Consider the following 25,447-nt stretch of genomic DNA (forward strand, 5'->3'; position numbering starts at 1 on the left):
TTCAAAAAGAAATGACTTCTGGGGAGGAGTACTGGAGATAAGCAGATTCCACTTCCCTCTTGCTTGCTTTGAAGAGGAGTTCAGGGTAAGCCTGGCACCACTTTCTCTCCCCAGTCCTAATACTTGCCACTCAACCTCGACCATACTTCTCCTGTGCCCATTGTTTGTCTTTGATTTTTGAGGAGAGGATAAGGGAAGATACACAAGATGTGAGAAAAAAGGTAGGGCTTGTCTGAAGATGTTACTGCTTAGTTAATAGTGTAGGATGAGAGTCACAACTTCCAAAGGGAGAGTCACCAAGGGCCTCTCGTAGGTCCATAGTTTGAGGACTTGTGTGTAATTCAAAACACAAAGATACTTCTCTTAACCCACTGAATACTGTATAGGACTATCTACATATTTTGATGCAAAGTGTATTTATGTGGGGCTCCTTACTGGCGACAGTTATTGAGAATTTTCAGATGCCATCAGCAGAGCATTATACCAAGTGGGGACCTTCGGACTGGCAATCATTGTGTGACTACCATGGTGCTCCAAATGAAGTACCAAATGATGACCTTGGTGCTCCAAATGAAATCGCCTGGTGCCACAAATCAAGATTTTAAATATTGGACTTTGATAATGAGTTTCTCTTATTTATTGGTTTCATTAGATGTTTTTAGAAAATCTTTTAGAGAAATAAAGAAAAAAATAAAAAGAATACTCATGTATTCATCATTACCAGCATAAGGATCGATTCATGAAAAATACACTTGGAGTGGTTTGTGTAGCTCTTCCTCCTCAGAAGTAGTGAGCATTCTGATAGGCCACAGGGATTTGCCATCCTCTGCACATCTATGACTCATGGTAACCCTATAGGACAGAGTAGAATTGCCCCTGTGGGTTTCCAAGACTGTAACTCTCTATAGGAATAGAAAGCTTAGTCTTTCTCCTGCAGAACAACTGGTTGTTTGGAACTTCAGACCTTGGGTAGCCCAACATCTAGCCATTACACCATTTTTATTGAGCCAAAATGAACTTGAGGGCAGTGAGTTTGTTTCGCACATCTCTACTTTTACTAGTTTTTGTTGGTTGCCTTCAAGTAGGCTGCAGATTCATGGTACCCATAAGCACCATGGGGCAGAATGCTGCTCGGCACTCTATGCCATGTCTATCATGGGTTATGATTTGGACCCTTATGATCCATAAAACTTTCTACATATTTGGAATAACAATGAATTTTAAAACCAAATAGAGATGATGAATTCTTAGGCAATTGGATGAGGAACTTAATCCTATAAGGTCCAGGATTAACCAGCTCCACGTTAGCATGAGGAGTATTGGTTTTCTCCTTTTCATTTTTATTCATTTTCTATATTTTCTTCAGCCCTTTTCTACTTCCTCTCTTGTCCTTGGTTGAATCTGCAAATAACATTCCCTGCCCTGTAGAAAGCATCTTCTTCCATTTGATTTTATTTACTACTGGACTTACATATTTTACAATGTGAAGCACTAGGTCCTGGTTTAAGGTTCCTCCTCTCTCCTCACAACTGCTCTGGGTTGCAGTTGGTGCTGGAGATTTAGTAGACCAGTTGAGTTGTCACACTTAATATTTTAAGTTCAGAAGGATCTGAGGACCTAGAAAAGCAGGGCTCCAGGAGATAGAATGCCTGTAAGAATTTAAAAGATGCATACTTAAAAAAAAACTTAAATGGTCTTAGAGATAGATTTTTCAGCAAAGGGCACATTTGAGAATGATGAGGAATGGTAGTGGGGAAAGAGCCAGCCATGAGTGGCCTTGTGGCTCTCTGGAAGGATTGCTGCAGCAGGAAATGTGGTAAACATTTTGCCCAAAATGAGGGAGTTGCCCTCCAGAGTGGGCACTTGGAATCTGGAGTTGTCCCAAACTCTTATAATAATTAAACAATGAATAGTTGCATATCCTTCCTGCTTTCAAAATATTAACCCCCCCTAAAGCTCTGCACATTCTCCAGATGAAGATCAGAAATGGTTTAGAACTGAGCAATTGACAAGAGGGGCCAGTGACTGGCTCTGCTCTTTCATAACTATCTGTGTAGCAGCAGTCACAGTTGTGTTAAGAAATGGAGTTCAGGGATAGAATTTGGCAGGCCTTTGATCTGAACTGACTGAAATAAAAGAATCCAACCCATCCCTAATTGCCTCACCAGATAACTTTAGCAGCAAGGCTGTAAACTCATGTGAGTAATATGGTCACAGCACACCAATAATAATGGCCAGGGTTTCCACATGGGGAGGGATGGTGAATTTGACTCATGTGCTGCCCCCCAAATCGCTCTGGCCTAATTACTGTTAAAAACAGATGAAGATAAAAATTAACATGGCCCCAGTGAGTCATCTTGTCAGGACTCACATTACAGAACAGACTTTCTGGGAGGAGAAATGAGGACAAAACTCTTTGAGAGTGGGCCACAAACGATCACAGAGAACAAGCCTGCTAGAAATGGCTGATGTCTGGTTCCTGGGAATTAAGCATAAGATAACCATTCCAGAGTAAGTTATAGTTAGTCGTTCCATGAATAAACATAGGCAACTGCCATAGGGAACTAGGATTCACACCCCCAATTCCTCCTAAGATCAAGCTTCCTGATTGCAATATTTAAAACTTCTTTGAGTAATGCTATTCTTACTTTTCTTTTCGGAATACTCTTCTTAATTAGAAAGGTTTAGTTCACCATGCAAGAGAAAGTACTGTAGTAGCTATCAGGGGAGTTGTTTCTGGTGAGTATTGGTCTACTTATTATCGGTTGCTTCTGTGGCAATCTGCTTATGTGTCTGAGTGGAACTGAGCTGCATACTGTTTACAATCACTAATATTTTGCAAGTACTTTACCAGGCCTTTCTTCTCATGTGCCTTTGGATAGACTCTACCCTCTAACTTTTTGACTAGTCTCTAACTTTTTGACACTATCATTAATTAACAAGGAGGTTTTGAAGGGAGCCAAAGGCAGATAAAAAACAAGCAAGCAAGCAAACAAAAAATGAAGATACAGGAATAGGTTTGGGGCTTGCTCTAAATCCTAGTTTCAATTTAAGAACAATTAGTTCTTACATCATAGCCTTCCTCAATACTCACCCTCGGGAAGGAAACACAGAAGATATGGGTGCTGTAGCAAAATGTGGTGAAGAAATTATATGGTGTCTGGCTATCACATAAAATAAATATCTGATACTTTGTCTGGGGTCTTAAAGGCTTGTCTCTAAACAAGAAGTCATCTAAGTGAGATGTCAACTAAGTCCACATGGAAGAAGAACAACATCATCAGTCACCGAAGGATTATCCTAAATCATATACTCTGAAGTGAAGTCGAAGTAGTATCAGAGTCTAAATTGTAAGAATCTGGTTTGCAGAAGGCTTTGAATAATAGTGGAAGCCCAAAATACATTTGTGGGTACTACATAGAAAATTATCCTCCGGTGATCTCCCTCTCTCCACAACTGAGGGCTGGGAGGAAAGTGGTTACTAAACAGAGTGCATTGGACAGATGAGTACAGAAGATCAAAGGGATAAGCCTGACTGGAACGGTTAAAACATCATCAGTTGATTCCCCCTCTGATGCATGCTGAACTTGGTCTCATTTCCAACATTTTCTGTATTTATTTTTGTTGTTGTTCGTGCATATTTGCTTTTATCTCAGAGGTGTTATGTCATTGGGGGCACCCTCTTGAAGTTGTATTATATGTTTTTCGGTATATGAAACCCAGGATTGATGAACTATAGGACAGCAAGTAGAATAAGGGCTTTAGGGGGGTGGGACAAGGGTACAGTGGTGGTGGGGTGTGTGTGTAAAAGGGAAATGATGTGAAGAAATCCAGGAAGAAAAAGAATGTTGGAAACTGATTGTGGTAGCAATTGTTCAATAATGCTTGATGTGATTGAACTATGGAATTATATATGTATTATATCAACTAATGATAAATGTTAAAAATATCATCAGAAAGGATCTGTTGGATAATTAAACTCAAGGCCAGAAGGTCAGTCCAAAACTTATGGAGACTATGACTTGGGACTCCTTCACTTGTCTGTAAGTTGTGGTGCTCTGGTAGCTTGAATGTTGCCACAATGCTGGGAGTTATGTCATCAGTCTTTCAAATACCAACATGTTCATCCACAGTTAACAGATTTTAGTTGAACTTTCGGACTAAGAAGAGACTAGAAAGAAGGAATAGGTGGCTCATTTCTGAGAGATTAGCCACTAACACTGTTATGGAAAGCAGCAGAATGTTATTTGATATCGTGCTAGACAATGAGCCCCTCAGGTTGAAAGGCACTCAAATCTGAGTGGGGAAAAGCTTCTTCCTCAAAGTAGAATTGCCTTTAATGACGTGGAAGGAGCAAAGCTTTGGGACCTTCGGCTGCAGATTGAGTATGACTCAAAATGTGATAAAACATTTGCCAACATCTATTAATGATATTTTAATGCACTCAACATGAATCTAATAAAACTGAAAGTTGGCAAAAATAAAATCAGACACATAAAGATCAACATCCTAAGCATTAACAAACTGACATGAACTGGTATTGACTATTTTTGAATCAGACAATCATGGTTTACTATGCCTGGAATGAAAAATTCAAGAAGAATGACATCACATTCACCATCGAAAAGAACATTTCAAGACCTGTGCAGTGTGTGATAGGACAATATCTATACACCTACAGGACGTTGTGTTAGTCTGCGTAGACTAACGAAACAAATTCATGGACGTTCATATGTGTATAAGAAAGAACTTTTAGACAGCGGTCAGTGTGAGATAGGAAAATAATAATAACTTACAATCTATCAAAGGGTCATGCCAGATGGGGGTAGGGAGAGGGAGGGATAAAAAGAGGAGCTGATACAAAGAGCTCAATAGAAAGTAAATGTCTAGAAAAGAATGAAGGCAACATAAGTACAAACATGCCTGATGCAATTGATGTATGGATTGTAACAAGAGTTGTAAGAGCCCCCAATAAAATGATCTTTTAATTAAATAAATGATAGAAAGAAAGAGCTTTATATACAAGAACAGTTGAATATTGAGTAAACATCCCAGCCCAATCCAAATCAAGTCCATAAGTCCGACATTAACCCATATGTCCAATATCGATCTATAAAATCCTCTTCAGACTCACAAAACACATGCAATGACATCAAATGCAGGAAGATCACAGGCTGATGGGTTGGAAGTATTGTGGATCCAGTGGAGTTGTAAGCATTTCAGCGTTGTGAGGGGTCTCCATGTAGTTCCTTCAATTCCGAAACTCTGAATGCCTCAGGGTAGCTTCATGTGGTTTCATCTCAGAAATGTCTCACAAGGACTGGCCCAAGAGAGAGAATGTCTCCCGCCTCAAAGGAGGAAATGAAAGAATTCCCAGAACTCTTAGGAAAAGGCCACACAGAAGCCTCATAGGCTATGACCCAATTGACAGCCTAGACTCTACTCCTTTGCTCTTAATCCTCTCCAGTCCCAAATTGACACCAAATTATGTAATTACCACAGAAGTCCAATTAATACAACTATTATTCAGACTTACACACTAATTACTAAAATGAATGATAAAGGAACTGAAGAATTCTATGAGCTTCTGTCTATAGTTGATTGAAATTACTGATGATTTGCATGGGAAAGTTATAAACAAAGAGGCAGTTTGAAATTATGACCTTGGTGATAAAAAACAAAGCTGGAGATCTCATGATAGAATTTTGCAAGGTCAACCATTTAGTCATTGAAAATACTTTTTTTTCCCAACAACATCAACAGTAACTATACACGTGGACTTCTTACCAGATGGAATACCCAGGAGTCAAATTGATTACATTTGTGGGAAGATCAATATCAACAAAGCCAAGGATTTACAGAACAGACCATTGATTGCTCATATACAAGTTCAGGTTGAAGCTGAAGGAAATGAAAACAAATCCAAGAGAGTAAAACAAAACAAAACAAACCCTCGAATTATCCCTCTGAATTTAGAAACCATCTCAAAGACAGAATTAACATACTGAACACTAATGACTGAAGCGTTGTGAGATAACATCAAGAACATCATACATGAAAGGTTCATTACAAATACATGAAAGAAAGAAAATACCATTGTGCACTTTGGAAGATAATCTGAAATTTTCTGTTGAACATAGAGTAACTAAAGTGAATGTAAGAAATGATGAAGTAAAAGACCTGAACATAGTTTCAAAATGAAGCTTGAGAAGATAAAGTAAAACGTTATAATGCAATATACAAGGGTAGCTAGAAAACCAAAAGGGAAGAACATGTTCAGCAATCTGAAGCTGCAAAGATTAAAGCATAATTCAAGCCTCAAATTGAAATATTGAAGGATTCAATGGGCAAAATATTGAGTGATGTCAGAAGCATTGAAAGAAGGTGGAAAGAAGACACAGAGTGACTGGATCCAAAAGAATTAGCTGGCACTCTCCCTTTTCAAGAGGTAGCAAATGATCAAGAACCAATGGTATTGAAGAAAGAAGCCTAAATTGCACTGAATGCATTAGTGAAAAATGAATCTCCAAGATTGATGGACTACAAATAGAAATGTTTCAACAAGCTGATGAAGCTTGTCAAGAAATATGGAATACAGCTATGTCTATGTCAAAATATTTTACCAATAATGATAGTAGCAATACCCGGAGGATAAGGGAAGGTGGAGAGAGAAGGGGGAACCAATCACAATGATCTACATATAGCCCCCTCCTAGGGGGACAGACAACAGACAGGTGGGTGAAGGGAGACCTCAGTCAGTGTAAGACATGGAAAAATTTTAATAAATTATCAAGGGTTCATGAGGGAGGGAGGGTGGGGAAAGGGGGGAGTGAGCTGATACCAAGGATTCAAGTAAAAAAATGTTTTGAAAATAATGATGGCAACATGTGTTCAAATGTGCTTGACACAATGGATGGATGGATGGATTGTGATAAGAGCTGTAAGAACTCCCGATAATAAATTGATTAAAAAAAAAAAAAGAAAATCCAAAGATAGCTTAATGACCAACCAACTAAAAGAGATCCGTATTTGTGACCATTTTAAAGAAAGGTGATCAAACAGAATGCAGAAATTATCGAAAAATATAATGAAAATACATTTTTATTGAAGATCATTCAACAGTGGTTGCAGCAGTACATTGACAGGGTACCTGTACGCAGACCAAGGAGCAGGCGTTTGATAAGAACAAGGGCATACTGCATCGTTTAAAATCAGAAAAGATGTATATCAGACTTGTATGCTTTCTCATACTTATCCAATCTGTATGCTGAGCCAGTAATCCTAGAACCTATAAGACTGCATCAGGATTGGAGGAAGGCTCAATAACAACTTGTTACATGCAGATGACACAACCGTGTTTGCTGCATGTGACCAGGAGTTGCAGCACTTCTGATGGAGATAAAGGACTGCAGTCCTCTAGATGGATTACAACTCAGTGAAGAAGAAACGGATATCCTCGCAACGGAACCCACAGGCAACATCAGGATGAATGGAGAAATGATCGAAGTTTTCAAAGATTTCATTTTATTTGGTGCTACAATCAACTCTCATAGCATTAATAGTCAAGAAATCAAATGTTGTATAGAATTGGACCAATCTGCGGCACAAGATCTCTTTAGAGTTTTAAAGTTCAAAGGTGTTGCTTTGAGGATTAAGGTGTGCCTGACCCAAGCCAAGGTATTGTCAATCGCCTCATATGCACGTGAAAGTTGGACAATAAATAAGGAGCAGAACTAATGCATTTGAATTATAGTGTGGACCAAGAATATTGGAACACAAACAAATATGTCTTGGAGGAACTACAGTCAGTTATAGCTAGGATAGTGAGACTATGTCTCCTATACTTCAGATACATTATCGGGGGAGACCGATGCCTAGAAAAGAACATCATGCTCGGTAAAGTAGAAAGTCAATGAAATAGAAGATGCTCCACAAGAGGCATTGACTCAGTGGTTGCAACAGTGGGCTACAACAACAATTGTGAGAATGAAGGAAGACTGGGCAGTGGCTAGTTCTGTTGTACATTGAGTTAGTGTGTATTGGCATCAACTCAATAGTACCTAACACCGCCACCACCACCAAATGGCTAATCTTGATAGCTTTTCTTGAAGTACATAGGAGGGAATGGGACTGAATAGAAAAAGTTTGAAAGAAAAATAAAAATTACACTGGTGAGAAAAAGATCAGAAAAGGTGAGCCAAGGAATTTCTATCCATCACCACTAGGTACCTGCTCCTTCTTCAAGGAGAGCAAGGGGTCTCATCCATTTCATTGGGTAACATCACCCTCGCCACCTACAGCCTTGATCTGCTCCTTAAACTTTCTTTGTTTTTCCAAACTCAAAAACATTTCAAAGGAATTATTGGAATCTCTTGAAGGATGTCAGATCTTCTGTGTACATGGTTTGAGTCAAAGAGGGCAGAGTCTGCAGGGAAGGATTACAGAGATGAGAACATTGTCTTCAGAAATGTATAGGCTTAGATGGAGGATATTTTGAGAAACAATAGCTTCACATTTTGATATTTTTATCTAATAAGAAGACCATGAGTTTGTGGGGATAGTTTTTGACTTACCTGGAAACCAAAGGTTTTTAGAAGCAAAAAAGAAAAAAATCTAATGCTACCATGAAAATGTCAATTACTAAAGCAAATAAAGACTGTAAGGAATACCATATAGAATTTTAAGTTAATGTTAAAAATTAGCTTATCATGACATATGCAGTCACAACAAGTTGGAAAAAACCTAAATGTCCAAAAATCAGGGCTTATTTAAACAGTGAGATTCTCTTCATCCATTAAAAACATTACTGTAGAAAACTATTTTCTGTCATGGGAAAATGTTTAGAACATGTGGTTAAGTGAGGAGAGTAGATTTTAATGACATAAATATTAACAGGTTAATATGGAGGTGATGAGTTATTTAGGATTTTTCTTTTATGCATAGAGGGAAATCACCAGAGGCTTATTTCCTGTAATGTATCTTGGGCTCCCACTGTCATCCACAGCTTTCTGCAAACCAGAATCTCACATTTTGGCCTCTGATATATTCCCTCCTTTGGCTTCAGATGATTTGATTTGTAATTCTTTGGTCACTGATGTTGGAATGCTTCTTCACACGGACTTAGTTGACATCTGTAATATGAGTGCTTGTGTGGAAACAAGTCTTTAAAACCCCAGGTGCTATTTTATCTGATAGCCAGGTACCATCTAATTTCTTCACCACACTTTGCTATAGCACCTATATCTTTTGCATTTCCTTCCTGAGGGTGAGTATATGAGTAAGCAGGGTCATAATGTAAGAACTAAGTATTCTTAAATTGGAGCTAAGATTCAGTACAAGCCCCAAACTCATTCTTAGAATGATGTCTTTGTTAATTCATGATAGAGTCTTAATGATCATTTCCATGGAGCATAAAAATCTTCCATGAATATTGTCATTGATTAGCCCAGGGTACTAATTTTTGAAACACTCAAAGTACTATTTTTGTAATCAGAACAACCACAATTAATGTAGCATAAAAAATATGGTGGAGGGACCAAATAGTTTCACATCCTTTACAAGGATTAGTAATGCTGGGCATTTCTGGCATGCTAGTTACCTGAAGACCTTACCTATTCCTTACTATTCCATAGTCATGAGTCTTACTGAGAATTAGGAATTATACCTAATAAGTTAATCCGAGAGAAAAATTGTACTAAGTGGTGTTGATGTCCTTGGTCTTTGTACTTTCTAAAGCAAAAGAGGTCATTTAGATTATTTACACATTTCCACTAAGGAACCAGTTGAAATAAAAAAAAAATGCTCCAGCCATTTAAAGAAAATAATTCATTAAGCCAGGCTTCTTGGATTTTTACGAGGCAATGCTCTAATTTATTAAATGAGAAAAAAATATCTAGCATTTTATGTGACTTCATGCAGGGACAATCTCTTTCCTTGGGTGACACCTGGTTTGACAATTGGTCAAAATTTCACAGTTGGAATGTTATCATATTTTATTAATAAATCATATGAAACTACAAGGTACTAACACCACACAGCCACTTCTTTTAAGTCTTTTTACACATATTAGTTAGCTTATTCCTGTCCATAAGGCATGTGATTTTACTCTATAGATGAAGAAACTTACAGAGATATGAAATAATTGACCTAAGACTGCTAAGCTATGCAAAGCAGACTAGGTACTGACTGAGCCTTCTGCTTTGGGCTGCCATCTGCCAGGGTGGCAATTTGAAACCACCAGCAGCTCCATGGGAGAAAGAGTGGGCTTTTTACTCCCATGAACAGTTACAGTCTTAGAAACCCACAAGGGGTTGCTATGAGTCAGCATTGACTCAACGGTAGTGAGTTTTGGGGTTATACGTCCCTTACCACCTCATGCATTTGTGAACTCAGATGTCCTTAACAGGGATTTTTGACATACAAAACACGTAAAGTCTATTTAATGATGGTTTAAAGGAAGAAACTAACCTTGGATTTTTCTTTGCTTAATCTTTAGATTTCAAGTCTTCAGCATTGCGAAATCAATTGATTTTTCAGATCAGGTATACTGTGTTTAAAGCAGCAAATTGATTTAGGATGATGTATGTCCAGAACTTTGAGAAGGCTGTTGTGAGATGCAGATATTTTTTTCTCTACCTAATATTTTATCATAAGAGAATAAAATCTAGCCCACAACATCCTGATGGTAGGAGAAAAATAATTTTAGGCAATTTAAAGAAGAAATCAGGATGGTGGAGAATTTCTTTACTTTATCTTCCTCCCTGTATGTGGTAGTTACATAATCTGGTGTCAACTTGCGAAGGGGTGGGTCTAGCCTGTCAATCAGGTTGCAGCTTGATGACCTCTTTTGGAGGCACCACAGAGATAAATAGCTCACTGGAAGCCAGATATGCTTACGCCCTACGAGACACTACTGATGATGAGCTTGACGGAACTATGGTGATGCAACTAGAGCCCTGGAGCTGGAGGAGCTGCATGGAGACCCACGCTAGCACTGAGATGCCCCTACTGCCACTGGGTCCACAAGACTTTCCTCCCACTGGCCTGTGAACTTCCTGTGTTCAGCATTATTGCATATGTTTCATGAGTCTGAAGAGGAATTTATAGTTTCGTATTGGACATATGGGCTAATATCAGACTTATGGATTTGATCCGAACTGGGCTGGGATGTTTTCTCAATATTCAATTGCACTTGTATATAAAGCTTTCTTTTTCTCCCCCCCCCCCCAAGATACTCACATGTTTAATGTATATCACTAGACAAGGATTTTTTACACCATTATCAGAAGTTGACCCTGAAACTACTGAGATGTTTTTTCCCCTTTGATTTAAATTCTAATTCCATTCCAACAACAACAACAACAGCAACAACAACAGCAACAACAGCAAAGCAACCCAAAGAATTAATGCCTAGCTTTAGGCTCAAGATTTCCAGATTAGAAAATGAAAACAGAAGATAAATTATGCCCTTTTTTCTTTTTTTCCCAGTGAAGTCCAGGGCTACAGGATCAGGAAAAATGAGTGACCACTCCATAGGGCACTCACAGGTTGACGACGGTGGTAGCAGCCCTTTCCAGAGGAAATGCTGCCCTTGGCAGTGATGATTATCCAGAACCTAACAGCCCTGGCTGAAGAACATCTGGAGATTTTTCAGACGGCACACAGTTCTGTTTCTTCCTGCTGTGGAGGCTTCATCAACGCTTCTCCATGGCATCTGTCACCCCCACCCCCTTCTTTGGCTAATCTCCTCTTTTCAAATCAGAAAGTGTACATAAAGCGCAAGTGAGCTCCAACCCACCCCTGTCCGTCATGCTCGCGTCTTGACAGCAAGTGATACCAAAATCTATCAGCAAGGTTGTCTGCAGGTATTTCTGGAGTTAGCAAAAAAGTTGGCAAAGAAGATGTCTGAAGGTCAATGCAGTACCAGCTGTCAAGGGATTGGAGAGCCCCTTCCAGAGGTGCGCAGTCAGCGCCGCCTCCGTGGCGCTCAGTCTAAGCTCTTTCTTATACATGAGTCTCCCTGGATTGATCTCTCTAGTCTACCCAGGATAACACACTGTATCATCTGCTTTATTCAGAAAGGATGTGAGTATACTTCAAATATAATATTGTTTTCTAAACCATTTTATTGGGAGTTAATACAGGTATCGTACTCTATAGCGCAATCACGACAAGCAGTACTGTACAACTGCTACCACGATCGGTTTGAAAACGGTCTTTCCTTCTTGAACTCCTTGATGTTAGCTCCCTTTAACCATCTCCCTCCGTTGTACCTTCTAGAAACCCTTATTCTACTTGACTAATGTTCCCATAGGTTCATCAATCCTGGGTTTCATATACTGGAAAACATATAACACAAATTCAAGAGGGTGACCCCCCCCCATGACATAATACATCTGAGATAAACCCCATTATGAACAAGGCCCCCCCTCCCCAAATATACAAAATGTTGAAAACCAGATCAGGTCTAATGTGCACCTGAGGGGGGATCAACTGACAAGGTTTACAGTGTTTAACTCACGTTTGCCATTTTGATCCTCTATAGTCATCTCTCTAATGCACTCTATTTGGTAACCACTTTCCTCCCACCCCTCTACTGTGGATAGAGGGAGGTCACCAGAGACTTATTTCCGATGTAGATTCCACAAATGTGTCTTGGGCTCTGACTGTCATCCATAGCATTCTACAAACCAGATTTTCACAATATAGGCTCTGATAGTATGACTTTGGGTAATATGATTTACAATCCTTCAGTCACTGATGTTGGTGTGCTTCTTCCATGTGAACCTAGTTGACATCTCACTTAGATGGCTGCTTGTAAGACCACAGACACAATTTTATCTGATAGTCAGGCATCATCTAATGTCTTCGCCCCTTTTGGCTATAGCACCCATAACTCTGGGTTCCCTTCTTGAGGGTGATCATCAAACAGAGCTGTGCTAGAAGAACGAAATGTTCCTAAGTTGGAGCTAGGATGTAGTGGGAGACCCAAACCCATTCTGTATCTATGTTTAAAAATTAAAAAAAAATTTATCCATGCTTGGTCCCAGGATACTCCTAGAAGCCTAGGTCAATGTGGCCCAATTGGTGTACACCACCAGGGATACTCCCTCCCCCACTAGGTTCCCCCAAAGCAATTTCAGTCATTCTTCCCCACACCTGGAGGTTTTCCTACCAACAGTCATGCATTTGTGCTTTCTTAGATGTGCTAGCTCCCTTTTCCCTCTCCTGATTTGACTTTCCCATCAGTATCTCTCTTCCTTCTTCTAGGGATGCCTACCTGTCTTGGGGGACCTCGTCATAACTTTGCATGGCAGCTACTCAGTAAGACAAGACCCCCTTCCCTTTAACAATTTGTTCCCAGCTTACGTGAGGTGCCCTCCAGCGAAGTGGCCTTCAAGATACATACCTAGAGTGGATGGTGTGGGGTTCACTGGCACCTGTCAGGCACTCTACCAGCCTATTTGGCCATCCTGGCCAGCAAGCTGGATGTCCTGTAAGCCCGAGCTTGTGCTTGTTGCTTGTTCCTACAGCACTGGACTCATACAGTGTCAAATATAATCTTAAGAGATGCAAATCTTGACTTTTTTTTCATTTTATTTTTTTGTTGGCCTTCTTTCAATTTATAGCTTTCAGTTGATCAGAAAACAAACAAACATGTATTTGTCCCTGGTGAAGGTATATTCCAGTGAGGACTGGGAGGGGGATATAAGAAAAGGTAGATCCATCTATAATCAAATTTAAGTAACAAGATATAGTCATAAAAAGGGTTCTGCTATTGACAAGTAACAACCTAGATCAGAGTATCACAAAAGGGCTGCCTCGACCCAGCGGTACATTTCCGTGGTATCAGGGAATTATCACGATAGTTCTTTTATCTCTTAATTTTTATGATTTATTTTTCTGGGTACTAATATTGTTCCCACTATAACACTGAGGAACTCAGACAGCCAGGCTAAGTGATTTGTTCAAAATGATCCAATGGAAAATTGCCAGAGCGGGTGAATCTGGGACAGAGAAATCCAGAACGTGTGTTTAGAATCATGGCATTTCTGTCTGGGATGTGGTCATTCACAGTTTCAAATCAACTGATGGGATAAGAAGAGGACCTTGCTAATTAAAGGTTCCTGTCACCTTGTTTAGGAGCACCAGTGCTGCAGTGGTTATGAGTTGGGCTGCAAACGGTCAGAAGTTCAAAACCACTAGCTATTCCATGGTAAAAGCTAAGGCGTTATACTCTCATAAACCCACAGGGCCATTCTAATTTGTCCTCAAGTGTCATCATGAGTTAGAAGTGACTTGATGATGGTGAGTTTGGTTTTGGCTGGTCCAAATTGGGAAGTCCCTGAGTGATGTAAGTGATTAACATGTGTGGCTAATAACTGAGAAGTTGGAGGCTCAAGTCCATTCAGAGGCAGCTTGGAAGAAAGGCCTGATGATCTTTGTGATAGTAATTTCTTTTTAGAAAAATTAATACCAGACTAGTCCTAAGGAGTTGAAGATGAAAGATTTAAAATGTACAACTCTTTCAAGAGGCTATTCTGCTCCATACCCCCTTCATTCCTCCTGGACTATCTTCCCTTGTGGTAGTTACATAATCTGGTGTCAACTTGTGAAGGGGTGGAGTCTAGCCTGTCAATCAGGTCGCAGCTTGATGACCTCACATGGAGGCGCCACGGACATAAATAGCTGACTGGAGATCAGATACTCACAGACTCTCCACTTGTCTTCCTGCTGAGAAGCCACATGGAGATGGAACAGAGCCCTGGAGCTGGAGGAGCCACGTGGAGCCATGGAGACCCATGCCAGCACTGAGATGCTTCCACCACCACTGCATCCACAAAACTTTCCACACATCAGCCTGCGATCTTCTTGCATTTGGCATCATTGCATTTGTTATGTGAGTCTGAAGAGAAAATTATAGAATGGTATCGGACATATGGGCTAATATTAGACTTATGGACTTGATCTGTATTGGGCGGGGATGTTTTCATAATATACAATTGCTCTTTTATATAAAGCTCTTTCTGATACAAATATAGGACTGCCTCTGGATTTGTTTCTCTAGTAAACCTAGACTAACACAGTCCTCTAATCCCTGGGTTTTGTGATTCACTACAATGTCCCACAGAATCTCATGAAACGTTAAAGAGCTGTCTCATGTGGTTGTGGGTACTTTTCAGTCCCAAATCTGAAGATCAGGCAGAGATGGGCCAAGTGCAGGTCCAGAGCCAGAAGATAAAACTCTCCAAAAGTAACAGCATGCTTTTTCTTCTTCTACCCAAACTCAGTCAAGAAATAGAGGAATGGATTTCCAGGTGAGGTGATTTGTGTTCACACTTACAGTGGTATCAGCATATATAATCTATCCAAGGAAAACAAAGATGCCATCTTAAGTTACACTCTCTAGAACAGCAGTCTTAAAGATGGTCCCAAGGAAACAAAGGGCATGACTTGGTGCACGCCTTGACTAAGGTAGAGTCTAAAGATGCTTGCAAAGAAAAGAGTGATTTGATTCACAACCTCTACTAACATTAGGTCTTAAATGCACCCTAATCCTATGCCTTCATACTAGAGAATACATACTAAGATGAGATTATAGCTACAGGCAATGAGTCCAGAATTATTATACATCACTGTGGCAGGTCTTATGTCAACTTGAAGCTGCGTGAAGTGTGGAGGGGGAATCCAACCCATCAACCAGGTCACAGTATGTTGATGCCTCCTTGGGGGTGTGGCCTCTTCAGAACAAAGACATTGACAATTACTTTGCCCACTCTGCCCCTTTGCCCTCTCGTGCCTTCACCTTCATCCTTCTGGGACTCTGTGTCTCCCAGCAGGAGCAGCATCATGTGGGCCATTGGCCCTGAGACCCAACCTTCAAGCTGTCTCTACCTTGCCATGTTGCCATGTTACTTTGAATCACGCAACTAGGAATCTGCCAGCCCGTGATCCTCCTGCCTCCTGATTCACCTTTTTGCATCTTTGTTGGCTACATGAATCTGAAGAAGGCTTATGCTAGCATCAGAACCCCCAAATGAGATGTTATGCTAACATCACCCCCCAAAACAAAAACAAAAAACCAACACCCCCAAACAAACAAACAAACAAACAAACAAACAAACAAACAACCCAGCTCCTCAAGAGCCAGCAAAATAATTTACTTGACCCTGGGTGGGTAGGACTGACAGTGAAAACCTCTCGTTAATTCCTCAAGTCACTCTGGAAGACAGTAATTTGGACTGGATTGGGATGCTGTTTTGACGTTGAATTGCTTCTTGATATAAAGTTTCTTCTTGTGCATATCTGAGTGTCACTGGCTTTGTCTCTCTAGAGAGCCTAACTGAACACAATTACATTAGCAATTATGACTAGAAGGACCATATTAATTGACAACCCAATCTGCTTCTGAGAAATGAGCCACTGAAAACTGTTCTGGGCCCAATTCTAAGTTGACACACACGGGATCTCCATGAGTTACATTTGATTGGATGGAAACTGGCGATTGGTCCACATCAGACTCTTCCAAGTCCCACGTAAATATTGTCCAGGAGCTCATATGGCCAGGGATCCTGCAATTCTGATCTTTGCCTCACTCTCTCTGCTTCCAATGGGAATGGGAGAGGGGGTGGTGAAGGGAATGGGGAGTGCTTTGCATTGTCAGGCAGGTGAGCGAGCCAGGGAGGTCCCAGAGCAGAGGAAGCAGAGTCTAGAGGAAAGCTAGTTAAAGCAGTGAAATTTTATGGCTTACTAATGAATTCCATTTTCTAGCTCAACTCCCTTAAGTTGTCTCTTCCTGTGATTAATTCTTGTTCTGCTAGTCCCCCTTAAGGAGACTGCTGTTGATAGGGAGTGTTCCGTGTTGAATGAGTAAAATGTACTAATGCATGTTCTCTCCAGCCAGAGATAACCTTGCTTTAAACATGATGAATGCAACTTTTACAAGGGAAGATATCATCAGGAAAGGGGTTGTGCAGCTTATGTATCAGACACTCGGCTATAAGCTCATTGCCTAACAGCATTTCAGTCTTTTTTTCTGTCTCTGCCTCTGCCTCTCTCTCTCCTAACCATTTTGAATAAGTTGATCTGTCTGTCAGTTTTCCTGAAATGGAGTGATTCATCGATATACAATAACCCCACTAACTTGGTTTACTCTGAATTCAATAAAGTTTTTTTCCCCTCCAAAAAAGTACTCCACACCTTTTCTTCCCCAGTTAACAATGACATGAAGTTTCTGGGAAAGTTGTAATACTGAAAAGTCTTGGGAGCAGAGAACTTCAATTCTCTGTATGTGTTTGTATGCAGACACACTCAGACTTGGAGAGAGAACAGAGAGGTTTCTTTCTCTGGTTAAGATTATACACTTAGTAATTCACCCCAAGTTGCCTTGATCTCAGACTTCTTAATTTTGGCCCAGGCCACCAAAATACATAGAATAAAACCACCAGTGACTGGTGATTGTTATTCATAGGTCTGTTTTTAGTATTAAGAACATTCTAGATGAAGTGGGGAGGCAGGTGGTGGCACCTTGGCTGGGACTCTGATGAGATGCCCAACAAGAGGTTCTTGTCCTTTTGAAAAGGAAAGAGGAAAAAAAAAAAAGGAAAGGAAAGGAGAAAACAATCTAGTCTTGGGTTAGCAAATTATTTGCACATCTATTTTCTTCCAGCACTCAGAGCTGGAAGAAGACTTTAGTTGAAAGGGGGTAGGGGGTGGGGGTAAGGGGAAAATCTCTCTCTCAGAACTGATAACCAAATAAAATACTGTTACAGTTTCTGTCTAATAAGCACAAGAAGTTCCATAACTCCCTTGATTAAGCATATTATCCTTCTTCAGAAAGTCAGCTTGATTTATGCAAAAAGTGATTTGGACATACTTTCCTCGGCCACGGAGATTTCATAATTCCTGGTGTATGTCTGGAAAATCTCCCCTCGTCGTGAGTCCAAACCAAATTAATGTCTTCCAGAGTGACCTGAGGAATTAATGAGGTTTTCACTGTCAGTTCTACTCATCCAGGGTCAAGTAAATCATTCGCTGGCTCTTGGGTCGCTGTTTCTTTTTTTTTTGCTCCCTCTCTGACTCCATGCTCAATGATAACAATGTTGCAGATGCCTTTGAAATACGGCATCACCGACACTCTCTGTCCATCTGCTGGGACATATTTTAGGCTCTGCTTCTCTTTTCTGCTGTAAACTCGCCTTTAATGGAGTCAGTAATTGCTGATAAATGGGGTATCAATGAAGTCAGTGCACTGGAGGTTTCCCCATTCTTTTCTGCTGATGTCTGCTATTTAAATCTCCTCTGACATTACTTAAAATTATTGTGTGCCCAGCTCTTTCATTCCCCTGCTGGTGTGCCGAGCTGAAGACTTCAGCTTTTACCCCTTTCTTTTTTATACAAACTAAAGCTGGATAGAAAGATGTTTTCTTGGGTAATCTTTTTTTTCTTTCTTCTTTCAACCAGAAGAAACTTTCAAACCTCTAGTGAGGTCATGCGCACAGAATTGGTTGGACTCTAGTATTTTTCTGTGACCCACAGTTACACCCACCCCTCTCTATCATCCAAGTGCTTGGACCACCTCCCATATAGACCGATATGATGACATATTTTGAATATTAAAAAGGGTTTTGAGAGCTAATTATGTGGTCTCTGCATGTAAGGTTTGTGATTTTTTGACAAAAGCTTCAGCACCCCCCCTCCCTACGGTTTCTTTGTAACTGCCATCCCATTGGCTCCAAAGTGTGGTGACCTCTGGGTCACAGAATGAAATTGTCCCAGCCCTGCATCTTCCTCATGATCTTCTAAGGTCCATTTGTGTGGCTTTTATACCAAATCATCTTATCGATGGTCTCCCTCATTCTAATGGAGTCTGTACTCCACCAAACATAATGTCTTTCCTCTTCTGATGTGTCCAAAGTAAGCAAGTTGGACACTATTTTGTTGGGATCCATGTGCTTTTTACTGACTAATATTCCACAGTGCATCCAGGACTCAACTTTTCTGACATAGTAAGTATTAAATGGGATATTATATGTGGATGGGTTTGCTAACATGCTAGCTTTAGCAATTATCTGTCTTAATCATTATAATGGATTCCTTCTCTAACTTTTAAATGTGTGCAAGCAAGTGGAAGTTAGTATCAGGAGCTCCCTTTAAACCACGAGTAGACTGGCAGAAGTTTGGAAGACATGGACAGAACAAATCTACTACATCGCTTGATAGAGCTGGGGGTCTTGATGCCTGGGGCTGGTGGATTTGAGCCAGCCCATTTTATGCTGTTTACCAAAACCTCTAACTAGAGCCTCTGTTTTCTCTTCCATGGACTGCCTCTTTATACCTGAAATGAGCACAGCATCCTTTAACTGTTATATAATGGATGTATAATTCATTTCCCCACAATTCAGAGTCAACATATTTTACTTTTCAGATCTAAGTCCCGGGCCACAACAAGTGAAATAAAGATTAGATTTATATCATTTCCCAGTAACCATTTCAGGATATCATAACATGGAAATAGTATAAAATGCAGTGAATTGGCTGGGCCTTTCTAACATATACACTACAGGCTGCTGAAAGGAAGCCTGTCCTTTGAGATTTCCCTCGTGCAGTCTGTTTTGACCTCTCTGTTCGTGAAGACAGATGTGCTTTCAAACGACACAAGTGCGGTGTGCAGGAAAGGCATCCTGTCCCAACTTCAACACTAACTCAATGCGCCCTGAATCACAAGACTTTACCAAAGAAACCAACAAGCCCAAGGAATGGGGCCTCCCTGCTTGTCTTCTGAGATAAGTTAACATTCTGGCTGTGAGATTGGTGGGCAAGAAGACATCCTGGGACAGGACGAAGAGAAAGAAGGCATATATTCTGCGTCTGCATGTCTTATTCTGGTTTGCGGTAGCATTCATTTATTATACACCCAACTATCTCATTCATGTGGACTGGGAGGTATCATAGAAAGCCCTCTGATATTATATCCATTTTATTTCTGCAAGACCAAGGCACAAGCAATAGCACTTGTACCATATTAAAATATAGTTGTGTATTATGTTTTAAAGAATAAAATTGATATCCTTGAACATGAGCCCTTGGGAGCCATCTATTCCTCCGTAGTCAAGCACAGGCTTTAGTGGATGTCCAATTAATGGCTATTGAATGAGTGAATAAATAAGTAGCTGAATGAAGGAATGAATGTGTGATATCACCAGGGGGTTCGTAATCAGGGATGAGGTATGTATCTGGATGGAGAACGTAATTGTTGGGAGGGCCCTAGCAGTCAGAAGAGAAATTGCAGCACCTTGGTTCTGGCTGATTTGGAGGGTGTTCCTCGGAGACAATGGAGGTTTTATAAAGGGTTTATTTACATGAATTCAGTCCAGTGTCCGGTACACAAAAAAACAGGTTGCAGATGCAGGATATGGGCAACCTAGACACCCGGACAGGATCTGGCATGAATAGTGATTTGGAGAATGTGCAGGCAAGTCTAGTGGGAGCAGAGAAGACCAAGTCCTCCAGAGGAAGCACTGACAGCTCCACTTTTAAATCATGGCCCTCGGAGGGCTCTTTCCATGTAGGTACCGCATCTCCCCAGGGGCAAGAAAAGAGGAGATACAAAGTCAAGGTGAAGCTTCCAAGTGCTACCAGCAATAACTATTACCAGATGGGACTGACAGTCCCAATTCAGCTCAGAACAAGATCTCAATTCAGCTCAGAACAGGTGTGACCAAGGTTTGGCGAGCCAGGGTGGGTGGCCATGCAGAGGCTGGATTGTGGCTGTCCCTGGGTCAAACCAAACTCGCTGCCATGGAATCGATGACAACACATAGTGACCCCTGTAGGACAGGGTAGAACTGCCCCTATGAATTTCTGAGACGGTAACTCTTCACGAGAGTAGAAAGCCTCATCTTTTCCCTGAGGAGCAGCTGCTGGTTTCAAACTGCTGACTTTGCTTATCGCAGCCCAACATGTGAACCACTACACTACCAGGGTTCTATCCCTATGTAGTGAGGCCCAATACACAAGGACAGGTATGTGTATTTTTCTGGTTCCCTTTCAAAATCCCTGTAGCCTGCGGACCAGGAAATGGATAAGAAGTCTACAAATTATGCAGGGACTTTATGGCAAGAACAGCTATCAGTTGTGACATTGTTTATGTGTGTGCGTTCTTTTTCTTTATCAACATGTAATCTGGCTTTACCAAGATATAGCTGCAAAGGGATAAAGAAGATAGCATTTAAATATCATTGTGCAATTTATCTACCATTCTGTAGGGCTTAATGAAATACACATTTTGCCTGTCAAAAGCTAAATGATTCACTTATACATCTTTGCAACAAACTCCACCGACCCACGTATATCTCCATTCTGACTTAGAATAACTTCTTCCCTGTTTTCCTCTGTCTCCTATTATGATATAATCCACCTCAGTGGTCATCAGCCCATGTGAGCTCCACATGATGGGGAGGCTTCTTCTTCCTTGTAAAAATGCTTCATAATACCATCCCTTCCTGAGAAATTTCAAAATAAGAGAACTGAATGAGCAAAGCAATTGCCAATTACGTGTAGTTATCATCTTAAATATGCTTGTCTGTCACCATGCCATGTTCTCTTATAAATGTCCTCTTCCAGGCCTTCTTCCCAATTATCATTGTGATTGTACTCCATTTATTGAGAGAATCATGTTGAAGGAGGGGCCATGGTGGTGTAGTGGGCACAGATTGGGCTGCTAACCATAAGGTCAGCAGTTCAAAACTACCAACTGGTCCACAGGAGAAAACAATGACTTCCTACTCCCCAAAAGAGTTACAATCTCAGAGCCTCATGGGGACAGTTCTACCCTTTCCTAGAGAGTCAGAACTGACTTGAAGACAGTGAGTTTGGTTTTGAGGTTTTTATTTACAGAATCCAGTTGATGAATCGATTGTCTCATTTAGATGCCTCCAGGTCTAGCCTTCCCACTGGGCTTTGAAGAAGGTGGTTTGAGACAATGGAGTCCAATAGGGAGCACAAGAGGAAAAGTGGTAGGTAGGGAAAAGTCCACGACTAGGAAATAGAGGGTCCTGTCAGGCCGGGAGACAAAGGCGGCAGGGATCCATAGATGGAGATGACAGCAATGTCAGCATTCACTCAAGCTCTCCTATGCGCTGGGAATTTCCAGATGATTTCTTTATATTATCTCTGACTGGCATACAATTTAATGTTCCAGCTAATTTAACATCATTTAATCACCCATCAGTCCCTGAAGGCACCCTGGTGGCTAGGGGTTAAGAATCTGGCTGTGATCCTCAAAGTTGACAGTTTGAAACCATCAGTCTCTCTTTAGGTGAAAGACAGGGCTTTGTACTCCATTAGAGAGTCTCAGAAATTCACCAAACCAAAGCAAACCAAACCCACTGCGATTAAGAGGATGCTGACTCATCGTGACCCTATAGAACAGGGTATAATGGCCCTGTGAGCTTCTGAGACTGTACCTCTTTATGGCTACTAACCGAAGGTCAGCAGTTCGAAATAACAAGATGCATCTTGGGCGAAAGCTAAGGCTTTCTTCTCCTGTAGTGATGTACATCTCCAGAAACCTACAGGGGCCGTTCTGTTCTGCTCCATGGGGTTGCTATGAGTTGGGAATTGACTCAATGGCAGTGATTTTTTTGTTGTCGTCATCGTTATCAGTCCCTGGGTGGTGCAAATGGTTAATGTGGAAGGTGCCATTCCAAGTGGCAGTGTGAGTCCATTTAGAGGTGTGTTGGAAGAAATACAGAACAGTTTACTTCTCCTGTCCTTAAAAGCACTTGGGAGCCCAGTTCCACGCCAACACATGTGAGATCGCAACAAATTGGAACGACCTGGGCAGCGCCTGGTTTCCCAATGTGTACTCTTCCAGGTAGCGATGGTGATTAATAAGACTTTACAGATGAGCAGAGTAAAGCTTAAGTGATCTTCAGGCCATGCAGCAAGAAGCGGAAGTCTGAAACTCAAATCCTGGCTTACCTGATTCCAAAGACTTCCCTCTTCATCAACACATGTCACTGTCTCAACAATGAGCAAGCCTCACATTTCTGAAGCACTTCATTGTCACGAGCTTTACAAGGTAGACATTGCTGGAGCCATTCTGCAGTACCTCACCTGAGGGGTAAACACACACACACACCCTTGCCTGATTAGATGGCACAGAGAAAAACAATACTTTACTCATTTAAGTAGCAGAGAAGCTTCCCTAACTTGTGTGCATGAGCTCAAAAGGAGTAGATGTTTAGCATAAGACATTTCTCCCAAAGACACAGGCAGAACTCCATTTGTTTTCAAAAATGTTTTTATTTCAAAATCAAAGGAAGCCTGCAGGCACCCCTCGGTTTCTCTTCCCCTTTCTTCTCACAGTGTGCCCTTAGAAAGAGCATTGACTCGTGCTGGCCCTTGGAATATCCATAGGTTAAGTTTTTAAGTAACTCAAACTTTATGATGAACAAAATAATACTTAAGGGATTTTACTATTTTATCTTGTTTCTGTTTAAGCATAAGTTTGTAAATGTCAACCAACCAGAGCCCTGGTGACATATTGAGTTATGTGTTGGCCTGCTAAGCACAGGATCAGCAGTTCGAAAGCCCTACCAGCTGTTCTGCAGGAGAAAGAGGAAACTTTCTATTCCCATAAAGATTTACACTCTCAGAAACCTACAGGGGCAGTTTTATTCTGTCCTGTAGGGTCACTATGACTCGAATCCACTCGATGGCAATGAATTTGGTTTCTGGCTTATGTTCTTGGATCCTCTGTGTTTAAGCTCTGTGGAATTTCTATTCATTGCAGTACTCTGATGAATTCTTATCAGGTGAATTCTTAACAGATGCTGCCTGATTCCTGGCTTGTTTTGTTCCTTCAATAAACTGTTTATTTTTAATAGAAGCTTGTGATAGGTAGGTTTATTGTGCCAACCTGACCAATGGGAACATGTGCAATTAATAAGGTCACAGTTTGATTGAAGGACAAAGAGATAAATGGCTAGGTAAGCCCCATCCTTTTCTCGCTTGCTCTCTCATGATTGGACCAGCATTTGGCTGCTCTAGCTAGTTCTCTGCCTCAACTTGTGAGCTATACTACCTGTGGGACAGCCAACCCATGGATCGTGTAGCTAGAGTTTGAGGACAAGATCAACAAACAGAAGTCCATCGGCCTGTTATACATATCGGATAAGACCACAGAAGAGGAGATAAAAAAGGTGGTACCCTTCAGAATATCCAAACACAAATTGAAATATCTAGGGATACACCTGACCAAAAGAACAAAAGATCTATATGGGGCAGACAACAGAACACTATTACAAGAAACCAAGGGCACCTCAACAATTGGAAGAGTATCCCATTCTTGTGGATTGGAAGGCTCAATATAGTCAAGATGTCAGTTCTGCCAAAGGCACTACATAAATTTAATGCAATCCCGATACAATTACCCTCATCTTACTTCAAGGAAATGAAAAAACTGATTACCAACTTCATATGGAGAGGGAAGAAGCCCAGAATTAGCAGAGAACTCAAGAAGGACACAGGGAGAGGGCTTGCTTTACCTGACTTTAGCACATACTATGAAGCCATAGTTGTCAAAACCGCATGGTATTGGTACAATGACAGATACTCAGACCAATGGAAAAGAACTGAAAGCCCAGAAAAAAAATCACCAGCATACAGACAACTGATTTTTGATAAGGGGCCAAAAAATATCCAATGGGAAGCAGATGCCCTCTTTAACAAGTGGTGCTGGAAAAAATGGATATTTACCTGCAGAAAAATGAAGCAAGACCCTTATCTCACTCCATGTACAAGAATAAACTCAAGGTGGATCACAGACCTTGAAGTTAAACCCAGAACTATTAAGGCCATCAATGATGGTATTGGGTCCAACTTGTGAACTTTGGCACAGGGAATACATAGGCTATCAGAAATAGGGAAGGACACAAACACAGAGGAGGCACAAATTGACAAATGGGATATACTGATGATAAAACACCTGTGTACATCGAAAAAATTCACCAAGAGAGTAATAAGAGAGTCAACGAACTGGGAAAGCATTCTGCAGCTCCAGGAGAGGGACATATCTGATCAGAGCACATGGGAGCAGATGAAGGGGGCGGATGCAAGATTGGAGCACATCATGGGCCACCAGGCTGTGAGGATGATGTTCTCAATTAAAGCAGCCAGTCCACAGAGAGGAACACATGGCCGGCCCCACTATGAGACATGACACCCCCTCACTGACCTATAGCCCTACAGGGGACAGCACCAGAGACACAGCGTGGGAATTGCACCCAATCTGATCCCACCACACCCAGGCGAAACACTAAGGGGATGCAACAGAGCAGCAAGGGAATAGAGTGGCAAGGTCCCGAGGGAACGCTGAAGGGGACTTTGGTGCCAGGGCGTGGTGCCCCAACAGACTGGACTGGAAAACACTCCTAAAGGCCAA

The sequence above is a fragment of the Echinops telfairi genome, unplaced genomic scaffold (assembly GCF_000313985.2).
Source record: "Echinops telfairi isolate 266 unplaced genomic scaffold, ASM31398v2 ScPeMD7_7424;HRSCAF=8462, whole genome shotgun sequence".
NCBI lineage: Eukaryota > Metazoa > Chordata > Mammalia > Afrosoricida > Tenrecidae > Echinops > Echinops telfairi.